At 41.9% G+C, this 16,590-nt stretch overlaps 1 protein-coding gene across 1 annotated transcript in view; it reads right to left on the bottom strand.

Moving 5' to 3' along the window:
* Positions 1 to 13,479, bottom strand: part of Kmt2e (lysine methyltransferase 2E (inactive)) — a 70,815-nt gene extending 57,336 nt beyond the window's left edge. The window contains exon 1 of the mRNA XM_032907103.1: positions 12,265 to 13,479. The gene's annotated coding sequence lies outside the window, so the exon portion shown is untranslated. The remainder of the gene's footprint in view (positions 1 to 12,264) is intronic.
* Between the last annotated feature and the right edge of the window lie 3,111 nt (positions 13,480 to 16,590).

The following is a 16,590-nucleotide window of genomic DNA, read 5'->3' as shown; positions in this document are numbered from 1 at the left end:
GCTGCTAAGGTCATGCCAAAGGGCAGAGGCCGAGGCTCGAGCTAAGCAGAATGCTTGCTTGCCTAGCAGAAAGGTGGTCCCAGGCTTGCCCTCCATCATCACTTAAACCAGGACTGGTGGAGCATTCCTGTATTGTAATCAAAAGGGTCAGAAGTTTAAGGTCACTACACAGTGAGTTCAAGGCTAGTCTGGTATACATAAGACCCTAACATGGGGGCTGGGGAAAGAGTCTATTACATAGCTTCCCAATGTAAAGAGAACATTAAGCTGGACATTTTCAGCAACACAAAGCAGTAAACTGTTGGAACACACATGCATCATGTGGAAGCATCTCAAGGGGATTATACGAAGTGTTTAAAACGTCTGTCTTATTCCTAGACATGGTAACTAGGATCGGTCACTCAGCACTCAGGAGGTTGAGACAAAAGGGTTTTCTTGAATTCAAAGTTAGCATTAAGTACAGAATGGGACCCTATCTAACACAGTAAAGAGCTGCATGGGTCAGCAGCTAAAAGCACATAGTTATAAGGGCCCTAGTCTTCACCATCTATGTCACAACTATCTATAACAAGATCTCCCAGGGGATCTGACATCTCTGGTCTCTTTGGTCACCCACACACATGAGGCCCCACCCTCAACACATAATTAAATCTTAAAATAAAATTTAAAATTCAGTTCCAAAAGATTACATACTGTGAATTTTCATTTATATAACATTCTTAAAATAATAAATTATAGAAATGGAGAACAGATACGTAGGGGGAGGAGAGAAGTGGGCACAGTTACATAAGAGGAAAATACCAAGCATCCTCGAGATAGAATTTTTCTGTAACAGCCATGGTGGGAAAAGGTACCCACAGATGTAGTGAGAAATGCACACAACAAAGGAGTACAAGTGAAATGAGAACCTTGAATAAAATGGGTGCTCTATCTACGTCAGGATTCTGGCTGCATTACCATTTTGCAATGGGCTATATTATGTCAAGGTCAGTATTCTGGTTGTCGAACTCATAATTTTGCAAGATGTTACCACTGATGTTAAAATGTTAGCAATGTTGTTAAAGGGGAAAGGAAGTCTCTCTATATCCTTTTTACAACTACTTAAAGAGTCTATAATCATCTGCAAATTAAATTTTTAGTTTAAAAAAAAGGAGGGCTGGAGAGAGAATTCAGTGGCTACGAGGCCTGTGCTCTTTCTGAGGCCCTAACTTTAGCTCCCAGCACCCACAGCAGGCACCTTACAACTGCCTTTAGTATATACCAGGGGTCCAACACTTCTCTGAGCTCTACCAGGCACCCATGCATGTGCCATATGCACAAGAGAAAACAGAGAAAGAGAGGCAGAAATATAAATAAAAGTTTAGGTTCTAAAATGAAAAGGTTTTACTCTATACTTTTCCTCATGTTTGTCAGTATTAACCTGAAGAGTTGTTAGATAGTTTATTAATTAATTTTTTTAAAAACCTTGAAGACTGAAGCTGCTTTTAAGATCATGTCAAGGGCAAAGTTTAGTGGAAATTTTTGGTTTCATCAAAGAGCTGGGGCTGTATGTAGCTTAATAGAGGGTTTGCCTAGCACAAAGGTCATAGGTTTGATTCCCAGCATCACATAAAACAGGGGTAGCAAATGCCTATTATCTCGGTTCTCAGATTGGGCTACAAAAAAAGACTGCTGTCTGTTAATGCAAATAGTATCATCTGTGCCTTGTTTCCTTATCTCTGTGGCTAAAAATGGATGGTAGGAGAGTGTCCAGGTATCTCTGCACATCCTCCCAACTCAGTTAAAATACAAGAGGTTAAACAGATAACTTGGACTTGCTCATCTTGCAGAGAACTAAAATTCAATTCCTAGAGCTCACTCTAGTAACTCACAACTCCCTGTAAATCCAGCCAATTGGACACAACAGTCTCTTCTGACTTCCACAGGCACTTGGGGACAGACAGACGGACAGACGGACACACACATGCACGCACACATGCACGCACACACGCACGCATGCACTCACGCACGCGCGCCCACACACACATACACAGCTTACTTGATAATCTATTAGGTTACCCTGGCACTATACTATTAATACTACTAATAATATTCTAATATATAAATTCTTTGGGAATATGAGGGGTTCTTGGGGTTTTTTTGTTTTAGATTTTTTTTTTTTTTTTTTTGCTGTTGTGGCTGGGTTTTTGGGGGTGGCAATCATTCTGCAAATTTTCCTAGGTTTTCCTTTATAGTTGTTTTTCTTTCCCTCTCAATAAAGAGAGTACAAAACTTGCAGGAACATCTGAGCCTTCTCCACTTTCAAACTTAAAACTGTGTGCCACAAAACTACTTGGGGGGAAACACAGGGGGGCCCTCCTGAGGGCCGTTTCTTGATGATACACACAAAAAAGTCTAACAATATTATTTCAGAAGACTATTCCAGTTATGAAACCTGTTCCATACAATCTTCTCAACTTTCTTAGCTTCAAAGAATATATTACTTATATTTCTGAATGACCAGTTTATATTTTGTCACATTATTTTGAAACACCTATGAAACATGTAGTTTTCACAATTAGATCATTAACTTAACCTCATATTTAAAAAAACAAAAACCAAAAACCAAAAAACTGAGATATTTATACATTTGCCCTCAAAGCCTGGAATTTGGTGGCTAAAATATCCAATTAAGTGAAGTAAACCACAACTTCCTTCTCTTGTCCTTGCAAACATTAGACAAATACAAACTCATTGCTGCTAACACATATGAAACCTGCCACAGAGACATGCTGCTAATGTAGCTGTCCCTGAAGGCTCAGATCACTCCATTATTAATCTCAACCTTAAAATCAACAACCATCTAATCTGTCTGGTTTTCTATCCCCAATCTTCTAGAGTATATTCCATCATTACTTTACAAACCAAACCTTCAACGTGCAACTTCCTTTTACACACCTTTCCTTCCATTCTTTGAGTAATTATTTGTTCATTTACTTATTTTTGAGGCATGGTCTCTCTTTGTAGTTCTCCCTGTCCTGGAACTCTATGTAGAGCAGGCTGGGCTCAAACCCACAGTTTGGCTTCTGGCTCCCCAGTGCCAAGATCAAGTGTGCCACCACACTTGCTTTGTTTTTTAGTTTTTGTTTTCTTTCCTTCATTAAATTTTTAAAAATCAGGATTCCATGCTCTCAGTTCTCCATAATCCTTCTTTCTTCAGTCTTCTATTACAGTGAGTCACTTAGCCTTTTCTGCCTCTCTAATGTGTGAACCACTTGGGCTTCAATCCACACTACAAAAAAATAAAATTCTTCCTTAATCTTCATAGTTATCCATCACCATCACCTAAATAATTTCCAACAATCAACAAGCCTTGTTCTAAAGAATGGAAGAAATTCTTAGTATTACACATATGCTTCCCCGGATTATGACAACAATATTATTATTTCAAAATGTAGTAAAATTAGAGCCTAGGATGTACCTCAGTTGTTAGTGCCCAGCATACAAAAAGCCCTGGGTTTTGATATCCAATACCACATGTGTGTGCTATCACATACTTATAGCTCCAGCACTTGGGAGGTATAGGCAGGAAGATCAGAAGTTCAAGATCATCGTTCATCACACAGCAAGTTCATCCTCAGCCCAGACTACATAGAGCCCTATTTCGAGGAAAGAAAAGCAAAGCAAAGCAAGCAGTGCTATCGCCTATGTATAGTAACATCCCCTATAACCCATGTACAGTGACATCCCCTATAACCCGTGTACAGTGATATCCCCTATAACTCATGTACAGTGACATCCCCTATAACCCATGTACAGTGACATCCCCTATAACCCATGTACAGTGACATCCCCTATAACCCGTGTACAGTGACATCCCCTATAACCCATGTACAGTGACATCCCCTATAACCCGTGTACAGTGACATCCCCTATAACCCATGTACAGTGACATCCCCTATAACGCATGTACAGTGACATCCCCTATAACCCATGTACAGTGACATCCCATCCCCTATAACCCATGTAAAGTGACATCCCCTATAACCCATGTACAGTGACATCCCCTATAACCCGTGTACAGTGACATCCCCTATAACCCCCCTATAACCCATGTACAGTGACATCCCCTATAACCCATGTACAGTGACATCCCCTATAACCCACGTACAGTAACATCCCCTATAACCCATGTACAGTAACATCCCCTATAACCCATGTACAGTAACATCCCCTATAACCCAAGCAGAAGCAGGAAAGCTACTCCAAACTGAAGCCAGCCTGGTCTTTATAGCAATGCAGTGTGTAATAATAAACAACAACAAAAGTTGTATTGTTTTTTAAACCACAGCCGGTTTATGTAATCCTGGAATTGAATCCAGAGCCCTGTGTATACTAATAATCTACATTTTCAAAATAATAGACAAATAATCGACATCTTCATAAAAAAATCTTGCCTTTGTAAGCATTCCTCAATATGTGCGCATGCGGTACAAGTATATGTTTGCATATTTATTAATCTAGTTTGTATGTGCTCTAACATACATGTGTACAGAGCAATTTTCATTTTCTAAATAAAAAGCCACCAGTTTGAAGTATCAGTGACTTAGTTCTGGAGGTGCTGCCAAGTACCTTTAAACTCTGCCCCTCTCCCCCACCAAAAGAAAAAAGTACCTTGAGATGGGGGATAGAGAGCAGCAGATGAGCCACGCACAACGACAAATACGCATGGACATATGAGATGACCTATGATTTTGTTTTCTAACTAAAAATTATAGTAAGAAAAGCAAGTATTGGGCTGGAGAGATGGCTCAGCAGTTAGCAGCACTGACTGCTCTTCCAGAGGTCCTGAGTTCATTTCTCAGCAACCACATGGTGGCTCACAACCATCTGTAATGGGATCCGATGTCCTCTTTCGGTGTGTCTGAAGACAGGGACAGTGTACTCGTATACATTAAAAAAGAAAAGCAAGTATTTGGGGTTACATTATAGGTACCTTCCTGTTGTTCTCCATCCAACAAACCTCCTCCCACCACATCATAAGCACCTTCTTCCCTGACACCACCCCCTTAACCAAGCACAGCTAGTAACAAGGAGCAAGATGAAGACTGGTGTCAGCTCCATGACACCTTGCTACTCTGTGAGATCAACGAGATTTCAAATAAATAAATCCTAAGAGTTCCCTATGTAATAAGTCCTTTACTTAAGCTAGCTTTAGCTGGTATCTGTTCCTTGCAACAAAGTCACAACTAAAATAGTAGACTTAAGGAGAAGTAGAAATAAGCTGTGGCTCCTCCAGGGAGAGACAAGCTTACCTCTCTCTGTATACTTAGTGCCAAGAAAAGAGGAGCTGTTCAAACTCATCTGCTGGCTAGCCTTCAACAATGTTAGGGGAGGCTTCACAACGCAGGTTGTGTCAATTCAACCAATCAAGCATCTTGGTTCTAAAAGCAGCAGCAGAGAATAATTTCAAATAAAATAATCCTATTTTCTGGATGAGTATTATCTATGTATTCGACCAACCTCAAACCCTTATCAATTCCTGGCTACTCAAGCATAGCTCTAGTCACTGAAGACAGTCATACTAAGACCCTTCAAATCTTGTACCATTTCAGATACCTATGAAAACTCACAAGCAAGCTACATTTACTAGTGTGTAAAAAAAGAAAACAAAACTATAAGAGGATATTTTCCTTATATCTTGTCCTTTCCTATGAACCTATCGGGGGGGAGGGTGATCAAAACTGTATCAGAATACACTGCATGACAAAAAACTATTTTCAATAAAAAGAAATAGAAAAAAAGATATGTTTTGATTTCATGACACTATCCCAAACAGTGGAGGTTATTATCATAAATAGCATTTGTTCATTTCATTTTACACCAGTGGAAAAAAGTCAGAAAACATATTTAACCTTTGACTCTAAATCAAGTAAGTTTAAAATAACTCATAAGCATAATTTTAAGTTTTAAATAGCGTTTACGCTGTAAAAGGGCATTGTGGCATATGCCTATAATCTCAGCACTCAGAAACAGAGCAGAGTTGGGACAGAAGATCTACATAACCAGCTCCAAGGCTGACGAGGGCTACATAACAGGACCCTGGACCAAAAGAAATAAATAATTAGCTAGGTATGGTGGTGCTCTAACCTCGGCATTCAGGAGGCAGAAGCAAATAGATCTCTGTGAGTCTAAGGCTAGCCTAGTGTACATAGTGAGTTCCAGAACAGCTAGGGCTAGGTAGAGAGACCCTATTTTAAAATAGTAACAATTTAAATTTTTAAAATTACAATAAAATATCCAGAAACATAAAATTTTTAAAATGTTTGCAGATAAAACATTTAACAACACAATTCTATGAAAGTAAAAGTATCTTATAGGTTCAGAAGGCAGAGTTAGAGGCTAACCTGATCTACATAGCAAGTTTCATGACACCCAGGGCTAATAGAGAGATGCTGTCTCAAAAAAAGAGAAAAAAAAATGAAAAGAAAATTATCTTACAGGGTACAGGGCTAACAACCATTGATATAGAAGGCTCTGCAGGAAAATACTGCATAAGCTTGAGTCCTGAGAGAACCAGCTCCCGAAAGTTGTCCCTTGACCTCCACAAGCATGCTAAGGCATACACATGCCCTCAATCATATAGAATGTGTGTGCGTGTACACACACACACACACCAAAAATAAAACTTTACAAAATCACCTTAAATTTTTAAAAAATAAATTTAAAAAATTATTCTATAATTATCCCTAATTGTAATCACTAAATCCCACTGTCATATCTTAGCCTTCTGTCCTTAAAGCTCAAACCTTAAGTACCACAACTATGCTGGCAATGAAACAGGTCGATTACCCAATATTCTTTCTCAGTAATAAACTTCGGGACTGAAAGTGCCCCTTCTTTTGGATTAATTCTTTATGAAGCAATCTAGGAGTTACTAGGAGTTGCTTTTCTTCCCCAGTTGTAAAATAAGTGAGTCTGGTTCTTTGGAAGGGGGTGGGCATGGAGCAGAGCTGGGGATTGAACTGGGGATTGAGAGCTCACGGATGGGAGACAATGAGCTACAGCCCCAGCCCTCTTTACTTTATTATTTTTAATTAGCTCTTTACATGTAAACCCTGCATAGTGTGTTCCAGTCCCGTTCATACGTGTGTTCGACACGTGTTCTAACCCTGCCTCTCCTGGCACTTCTGCCTATTTTTTTTTTTTTTTTTTTTTTTTTTTTTGGTTCTTTTTCAGAGCTGGGGACCGAACCCAGGGCCTTGCGCTTCCTAAGGCAGCGCTCCACCACTGAGCTAAATCCCCCAACCCTCTGCCTATTTCTGACTCATTCTTTTCCTCCAACAGTTCCCGTTCTGTTTTCATGGACTCAATTACTCTCTCCCCATCCCTTGGTTCCCATTTTCTTTCACCCAGATCTCACACTTCACTTTAAGAACTAAGAAAACAAACGATATTTTAAAATGTTAAATAAGTATCTGATTATTTACTAATTAAATCAATGTATTACAAGTCATTATCTACAAATTAAAAGCTCTTAGGCCTGAGGATATAGCTTAGTGAGCAGAGTGCTTAGCATATGTGAAGCCCTAGATTCAACCCCTAACAGATCAACCTGGTCTGGTGGTGCATCCCTGTAATCCCCATCATTTAATAGTGGAGGCAAATCATCACAAATTCAAGGTCATCCTACGCATAGCATACTCAAGCCAGTCTGAGATACATGGTACCCTGCCTCAAAAATTAAGACTTTAAACACTCTGGATAAATAACAAAATGAGATTTCTAATAAAGCTGTAATCCAACAACAGGAAAACGGCTTTCTTAAACTATCTACAATAAATTAACCAAGAGAGAAAAACAACTGATTTTGTATCATGTGAATTTAACAAGGATTTTCTGATGCTTATTTAAAAAGCATCATAGACATTAAACATTATTAAAAATTTTTCATATGCTTAATGATACAAATAAGATCTCAATTTGGATCACCACCATTTGATTTTTAATTTAGCACTTAGCTAAAAATAACAATTTCTTTGCCTCATAATATGTTCTCTATAACATCCTTATAGCTTAATAGCACTAGGTAAATCCTTACTTAATATTATCTACCTCTAACAGTGCAAAACAATTCCTACCACAAATACTGCTCTTTCATATTCAATATTTAATTAATATGAAAACAATCAGTTTGCCATTAAGGAAATAAGGCTCCTTCCGATATTTCTTCATAACAAAAGAGTCACTCAAATTCTTGAACTCTGCCCAAAGCTAATAATATTCACACAGCAATATTTGAAGTAGACAGAGCCTTTCTTTTATTGAGGCAGTAACTAAAAAATGTATTTTGACATAAAGTAAAAATAATTCTCAAAAAACAATGTATTTAACATTTGTTTTGAGATATAACCAGAAACAGTCCCCAATTAACCCATTTTGAAGTACATATTCACTTTTTTAAAAAGCTTTAAATTCAACATATAGATGAGCATTTACCATCCGCCAAGAATAAACCTTTTAGAAATAAAAGCTATTATACTTTAAAATGTTTTAAATAATATATCATCTTTTCAAACAACTGCATACTACTCATGCTAATATTCTCTAATTAGTTCTGATAAGCTTTCAAATTCCATTGCTCTTTAAAAGAATATATAAAAATTTAAGAAGGTAAAACTTAATATAGAAAATGCTTTATATAAATGTAAATTTGCATAATTACTCCATAACTATAAAATTTTAAAAGGTAAAATTTAACATAGAAAATGCTTTATATAAATGTAAATTTGCATAACTACTTCATAACTAAGCAAAAACAAACCTTTTTTATATTTAAATATCACCATGGTGGTACACATCTGTTTCCATATCAGTTTCCAGAATAGCAGAGCCATTAGAACTTTCTCATACAGCTTTAAAAATAAAACTATAGGTTTAAGAAATTAATACTCAAAAATTAATGCAATACTCTTCTAAATTAAGATACTAATTTAAGAAGTAATAGCTGCCCTCATCAATAAGATATATAAGTGGAGCTTCTCTGGCTAGAGGAAGTGAGGATAAGTTAGAATCACAGAAGCATTAGTGCTGACCATAACCACCAGGAGCAGCTATTACAGCCACTCTGACTACAGAGTTGACGGAAATAGAAGGACAAAAGTTCTCAATTCAAACAGGGATCAAAAAGATGCTTTATAATGACAACAAAAACCAAGTATCATCAAATTGCAGTCTCTAAACATAAATTTTTTAAAAATAATTTCTCTCTCCAATTACATGTTTTCTATAAATCAACATAAAGAGATAAGCGTGTAGTCATTCAAACTTAGCGATCCTTGGGAACAAAGACTGTTTGTTAGTTTCCTTCCAAGAGTCCAAATGCTTCAAAATTCTCTGGGAACAGAAATCACACATAACCTGTTAATATACTTGCCTCCTCCACCCTAACTTGTACAATGGAGGTGTGTTGTTTATAAAGTTATACTTAAAATAAGGTACAAAATTACTCTTTATCTTACAGGATTCAAAACAAAAGAGCAACAAAAACCGAAAGGAGGCCTTTTTAAATTTCTAACTTGATGCTTTTTATGTGAAACCAAGTTAGCCAATTATTTTGTGTCCAGACCTGACCAATATCAAGACAACCACAGTATGTATAGATGACGTTCCCTCTTTTGCTATATAAATTTATAAAACACTAATTTCATGCACTAGATAGGAAGTTCAAATACCAAACGTCAAGTTAAAAGTACCAACCTTGTTCTAAATCACAAATCTTAACCATGGAGCCCATATACTGTATCTAGGGTCTAGACTCATGTATTCAAGTCAAGAGTGTTACGTAAATAAGTGACTCCAAATTCCTATGCAAACTCGCCCATTACCCACCAACATTCATTGTATAATATTTCAAAGATCCTAAGTAAAGTTGTATGCCCAAGTACCCTTCAAAGATGAAACGCACTGGCATGTAAAATCACCTATCCCATTATTTCCACAATTATTTTGTAGAGTGCACCTTAACATCAGCTAGTTCATATAAGCACAATATAAAGTACAGCCTGCTCTGAGGTTTATACAGTGAAGAAAGACTTGTGAAACAATGTGTGCTCTCCAACCTTTTTAAGCACTTCTGGATTGAAAGGCACTCATCTTTCAGTTGCTACACAATCAGAATGGTCATTAAACCCACTAATGACCCACTCATACCTTGCTATTTACTTCAACCCTGAAAAAAGATATTCCTCCCACTATGCAAATAAATTGTAATCAATCACACTTTTAAAAGTACAGCCAAATGCCACCTGACATTTAATTTTCTATCTCAGACTTTTAAGATTTTAACGATGGCATAAAAAGGATTCAAGACCCTATTGTGATAATGCTTTTATTTCAGGTCTATTAGGACAAATGGCCCAATCCAATAGGCAACTGGGCATGGGGGATGAATGAAGAGAAAAGCCTTACTTTAACTTACATAACGATGATAGTATGCAATACGACAAATAAGAGGCAGCAGAGCAGGAGTGTCACTTTCCAAACACACAACCAACTGGAGATTAGTAAGGCTTAAAACAGGAGAAACCAGAGGCAAGCATGAAATGGGAAGAAAAGAATCCTTAGATCCAGTGAGTAACAGGTTTAGGTCTGTTTGTACAGCTCCCTAAAATTTACTCTGAAACAGACTCTAAGAACCAAAATATACAAAATTAGTTAAGAGTTTTATGGGAAATGTTTAACCGAAGACAAAAATTCCCAATCAAGCAAAATGGGCTACTAAACAAAACATTTTACTTTGACATATTACTTTAAAATGGGCGATTTAAGGGCAACATAAACTATTATCTAGAGTTAATAAATCTTTAATGTTTAAAAGCCCCTTGACCATGAAATTTTCAAGGCCAAATGTCTTTATTTTTTTCAAAAGTGTTGTTGTTTTATTTGCCTCTTAAGAAAAACCAATAAAATTAATCAACTAAAACACAGTACTGTAATTTGCAATAAAACTGACGAATTTTTGTAAATGGCTGGAGAAGAGGGGAGCCCAATCTTTTCCATGTAAACATAATGAGCTTGTAATACACTGCAGACAAACGCACTGCATGGGGTGTGGAGGACCCGAGCTGATTAGATTACCACAACATCAGCCTGGGGCCGCCATTTTTAGAATCTGTAAAGGACAAAAGAGGGAAATTACAGTTTTTACTCTCCATCTCAGGAATTAAAGGGAAAGGGAGACTGTTTCCCAATTAGGTATTGCTATCTTCGACCTAGAGCTGAATGCACCTCACTTCGTTCTTCTCCAAGGTCTCCAGAACTCCAAACCCATATATATTATCCACATCTCTAAAGGGTAAAATAAAATAAGCAACAGAAAATTACTCTAGGACTAACTCCAGTGGTTTCTCTTTGACTTTATATTTGATCATTCTTGAGAGACAGTCTAGATAGGGCGGATCTAGGCGGAACTAAAGCCAGTGAGGCAAGCACCCAGGATTGTTTTTTCTCTCCCTCCTCCCCCGTTTAGCACAGGGAACCGTTTGTTTCACATCTCTGTCTACTGCCACCGCGTCGGTGCCAATCTCTCGGTCAAAATAAGCTTTCCTGAAATGAGCCATATTGTGGATTCTAAGGCTCTGGCACAGTAAAGGACAGCAGTAATGCAAGAAGAGCGGGGGAGGAGACTGGGAAGGCTGGGTACTGACTGGGGTGACCACCTTAGGGGCGGGTTTACCCTCTCCGGAGAGGATGAGGAGCGGTCTCTCTCCTACAAAGAGAGATGCCCAAGGCGTTCTTTTAACCCCTTTCACATTTAAGAGAAAATGCCATCGAGTGGCAGGGAACAAGGGCAGGAGGAAGAAAATGGGGCCTAAACGTCTTCTCTCTGCACCCGAACAAGATGCAGCTAGGGGAGAGGGAGAGCTGGCAGCTCGCGGGACCTCTCCGGCATAAGCCCTACCAGTCACAAGCTTCCTTCCTCACCCCGGAGGCCTGAACCCGCTACCAGGGAGGAGGGCGCCCCCTCCCTAACTCCCACTCTCAAGGGGGTTTAACTGCCAGTTTCCCCTTCCACTACCCCAAAACCCGCCATAATGCCCCAGTGCCAGGGACAGGCAGGAGAAAGGACACATTCGATTTCCACAAGCGACGTCTGGCCCCAGCACAGGCTCCTGGGGTTCAGTGTGGACGCCCGGCTACTGAAGGACAGCGACCCTCTCCCTGGAGCCCTAAGTCCCCCCCACCGCGGACCCCACGACACCCATAGACACGACAGGCACTGACCTGTGATGGTCACACACCAGACACCCGAACCCTGTTATCGGCTCGACCCCGGGCGAGGCTCTCCACACCTCAGCGCTCGGTCGACCCCCGACGACAGCCACTGCGGTCGCAGAACCGGCTCCACACCCCCTCCCCAAGCAGCAGCGCGCAGCGTCTTCAGTGAGAACCCAGGAGTCAGGCACTGCGGGCCACAGTCAGGAATGCTGAGGAGACGCCGAGGCTGCTCAGAGTGTCTATGCCCCCTCTGCTGCCGCTCCCGAACTCAGGCTCGATCTCCGACTCGGCCCCCTGCGCCCGCTCAGTGTCACTGCTTCTCGCTCTGGGAAAATGGCGGCGACGGCGGCGGCGGCGGCGGCGGCAGCGGCGGCGGCGGCGGCGGCAAGCGCAGGGGCCCGCCCGCCCCGCTCCGCAGGGGCGGGGGGGAGGGACAAGCTACTCGCCGCCATCTTGGTTATGGGCTGCGGCCCGACGCGGCCTCTCCGCCGAGGCGTGGAGACGTCACGCTAGAGGCCGCGAGCTGGCCAGACGCTCCGTCTTTTTTACAACAGGTGCATTCATCCATTCGCCGACGGTTGGGGAGGTCTCGCTAGCCGGTGGGCTTGGCTCTTTACCCGCTGTCCCCGAGTAGCCCTCAAGTCTGGATGTTGGTGAGCCTGAGGGTGCCACTAGTGGGTAGAAGGATGACAGCAGGGACGGGGACGATCCCCCTCCCATCACTTCCCAAGGTGGTGCACTTGCTCCTACCCCAAGCAGCCTCAGTCCCGGCAGCCCCCTCCCCCCCGGCCTGGCCTGCCAGCGCTGGGTGAACCCGGTCGGATTGTCACTCGACGCCCACTAGTGGCTGAGGAGGCTCCAGTGCGCAGGCTCCGGGCACGGGATAAAAGCGGAGCTGGCGAGTCCGGCGCCGTCTCGATGGAGGAGCAAGAAACGGAAGAGGTCAGGGGGAGAAGCCGCAGAAAAAATTGCAGCCATCGTCAGCGCCGCCTCCCTGCCACCGTGTATGGGGTAAAAGCTGCCGTTGCCGGTGCAGTTGCTGCCGCCGCCTCCTATACTTCTTAGCACCGGGGAAGGATTCCCCGCCGCGGGACAGTGTGCTGGGAGGGGAGCGGGAGTTCGTTTGTGTGGCGGTGATTAAACGAGGGAGGGGCGGAGCTGGTTTCTCGAAGCGAAAAGGGGAGGCCAAGAAATAAAACAGGTTTCCCCACTAAAGTCACACGGTTACGGATCTGGCTTTTGGGGCCTTTCCCCGAAATGGCGGTTTCCGTCTTCTTGGCCCGCAACACGACCTTGGGTGCTCCGTAAGAGGAGTGGGGAGAGGCAGAGGCGGTGGCGGCAGCCAATCGGCGCCCGGTGATTTCTGTCGGGCGCGTAGGGATTGGCTGACGATGACCTCATGCTGCAGCAGCGGGTGGGGCCAGAGTCGTCGGGGGAGACTGTTGCAAAGGCAGAGAGGGAGAAGTGATGACGGTGATCGTTGTCGCCGCGGCTTCTATGGAACCCAAGCAGTGCCGAAGGAAGTCTCAAGGCTCTTCCCCGACCATTTGCTCCTTTTCCTGCGCGAGGTGAGGGCCCTGGCTCGGCCTCTGCGAGACTTTGGGGCGCTGGTGCGGCCGTGGAGGCGCAATTTCTCCTGTGACTTTTGTAACTGCGTCAGGGCAAGATGGCGCTGGGTCTCCTTGGGGCGCGGGGGGAGAGGCACGTCCACCGCCGCCGCAGCGCATGTGACCGGCTGCATTCCTGTGGGGTTTGGCCGGGACCCAGGCAGGGCGGGGGAGGGGACCGGGTTTGGGCGGAGGAGATGGTGTTGCGGTTGGCGTTGGCTGCCCGAAGAGGAAGAGATGACTGTTTGAAAGCTCTTCCCCTCCCCCCAGCAGCTGAACAGCTGCGCCGGGGGTGGGGGTGGGGGAGCCCCCGAAAGGACACTCCTTTCGGGGTGTGGCAGCCGCTAGTGGAGGAGAAGGTTTGACGCCCTATTTTCTTATCTGCCTTTCTCCTTGCAAAGTGTGCTTACATAAGGTGGCAGTTCCCTTCTGTAAGCCAACTCGGAGGCCCTGAGTGTCACTGGTATGAGTAACGAGGACAGGCTAGGCTCAGAAGGCACCAGGGCTAGCAGTGTTAACTATTTCAGACAAAACACCAAGTTTTTCGGGTCTGAATAGAAGAATACAGCATACTCAGAGTTTGAAAGCAAGTGAACAACACCCAGGAACACTTGAGTTTCCTAGAACAGACAACTGGTTAAGGACTATCATAATCTGAAAGTAAGGGCCCTTTTAAACGTTCTTCTTACATTCTTGTGTTCATTACCCTCCCTGTCAGTACATCCCGTGAGAGTTTAATCTTATTGGTGAGGGCTGTATTTTCAAATATAAGTATTCTCAGTAATGGAGAATACCAGCTACTGGTGTTTTCTGTATGAAAGTGAAAGGTCATTCTCAATACTTCACATTGCATTTTGTCGTCCTTTTAAAAATAAAAGATGGAATTACAAATGCTTTCTTGTAAATATTCGTTGAAGCTCTCAAGCCTGCGTCTTTAAAGCACATTTGTAATAGCACAAAATGTATTTTTAGTGGGACTTAGGAATGGGAATGAGGGTTTGAATAGGTTTTGCTACTTAATAACCTAGGCTAGCTTGGAACTCATACTCCTGCCTACCCTCCTATTGCTAGGATTACAGACTGCATGGGTACTATTTCCACCAAACACTGTATTTGGTGCTGAGAGAAAATGAATGCCTGCTGGGCCTAGAACCTTCTTTAACCTGGGTCATGGTTATGTTAATTTATGTTTCTTTTTAGCGGTAGGCCCTTTGTAGTTGGAAATCAAGATTGGTTTGTAGCATTCCTTGTAGATTTTTTTTTGTTGTTATACAGTGTGAATGAGCTAAAAGAAACAGTATTTTTAATGTAGTTATGTTTTATAATTAACAAATTGAAAGCTTTTTGCTCTTTATCTATTAAAATGGACATTTTGTATAATTGTGGAATAACCTTTTTTGTTTCCTCTGTAAATTCCCTTGCTCCTTTATCCTTACATCATTTTTTTCCTTAGAAAAAGAACTAAGTATGAAGCAGTTTGTCTTAATAAGGAAAAGAGGACATTTTTGGTCGAATGGAAATGAATCCTTTGTATGCTTCCAAATTCCTTCCAGTTGTTGACTCCCTGAAATTCATAAACTCTTAATATTTCTTTACTTTTTTTTTAACTGGCATTTCAAATTCTTGAGAGCTGGACATGATAGCACAAGCATAATCCTAGCTTTTGAGGGGCAGGGGATCATGAGATTCTTCCTGACCATTCTTCTCTACACAGTGAGTTGCAGGGTCAGCCTGGACTGCATGAAACCCTGTCACGGCCTTGGAATTCTCCTTCATCATAGACTTCTCAGTTGTGGCTATTCTGTAATACTCAGGTCTCTTGGAGGTCTAGCTCCAGGGCTCCAGATTGGTTGTTACAGCTGCAGGGACTAGGACTTTTTTTTTTTTTTTTTTCTTTTCTTTTTTCCGGAGCTGGGGACCAGAACCCAGGGCCTTGCGCTTCCCTAGGCAAGCGCTCTACCACTGAGCTAAATCCCCAACCCCAGGACTAGGACTTCTACATGCATGAATGCCCCAAGCTTGTTTCTTGAGTCATAAGAACTTTCTTTTCTAGTAATCTCAAAATGATTACCAGATGGTACACAACCTCTCTTCTTATTTAAATTACTGTCTCTTGTTCGCTTGTCATCTTAGCTGGACTTTACACAGCAGGTTTGCTGATGCTAAAATACTTACCATCTCCTAATACCTGCGCATTTGTCCCACGGTCTGAAGTACCCTTCCCACTTCCAGATGGCACTGCTTTAACCTCCTCTATGCCTCTTAAAACTTCTTTACTCTCTAATGCTTGGGGCCAAAGTTGGTATTAATGACTGATAGACAGTTGATAAGAGTTTGAGTGTACATGTGCTCCTTTAGAGATTATAAGATTAAACATTGTCATAATGCTTTGTAAACTAAAAAACTGACTCTCCAGTTTTTCAAAAGGCTGTTTTGATCAGAGTTCAGATGAGAGGACAAGATGGTGGTAGGCAAGCAGGGCTGGCAGCAGCTGATGACCATGCCAGAGATGGTTCTGCAGAAGGCTGGGAAGAAAAACTATCTTTGGATGTTCTTATTAAATAGAGAAGACCATTTCATCTACAAATTTTCCAGTGGTATATAAAAGTCAGTGGTTTGAATGGATGGGTTTATGATACATTAATGTGTTTGGAAGCTTATCAAGGTATAGAGCACTGTTTACTCCAATACTAGACTCAATCGGTAGTAACCTTGTTTAGTTCTG

This window comes from Rattus rattus, chromosome 6 (genome assembly GCF_011064425.1).
Source record: "Rattus rattus isolate New Zealand chromosome 6, Rrattus_CSIRO_v1, whole genome shotgun sequence".
Classification (NCBI taxonomy): Eukaryota; Metazoa; Chordata; class Mammalia; order Rodentia; family Muridae; genus Rattus; species Rattus rattus.
This window is presented reverse-complemented; position numbering and strand designations above follow the sequence as displayed.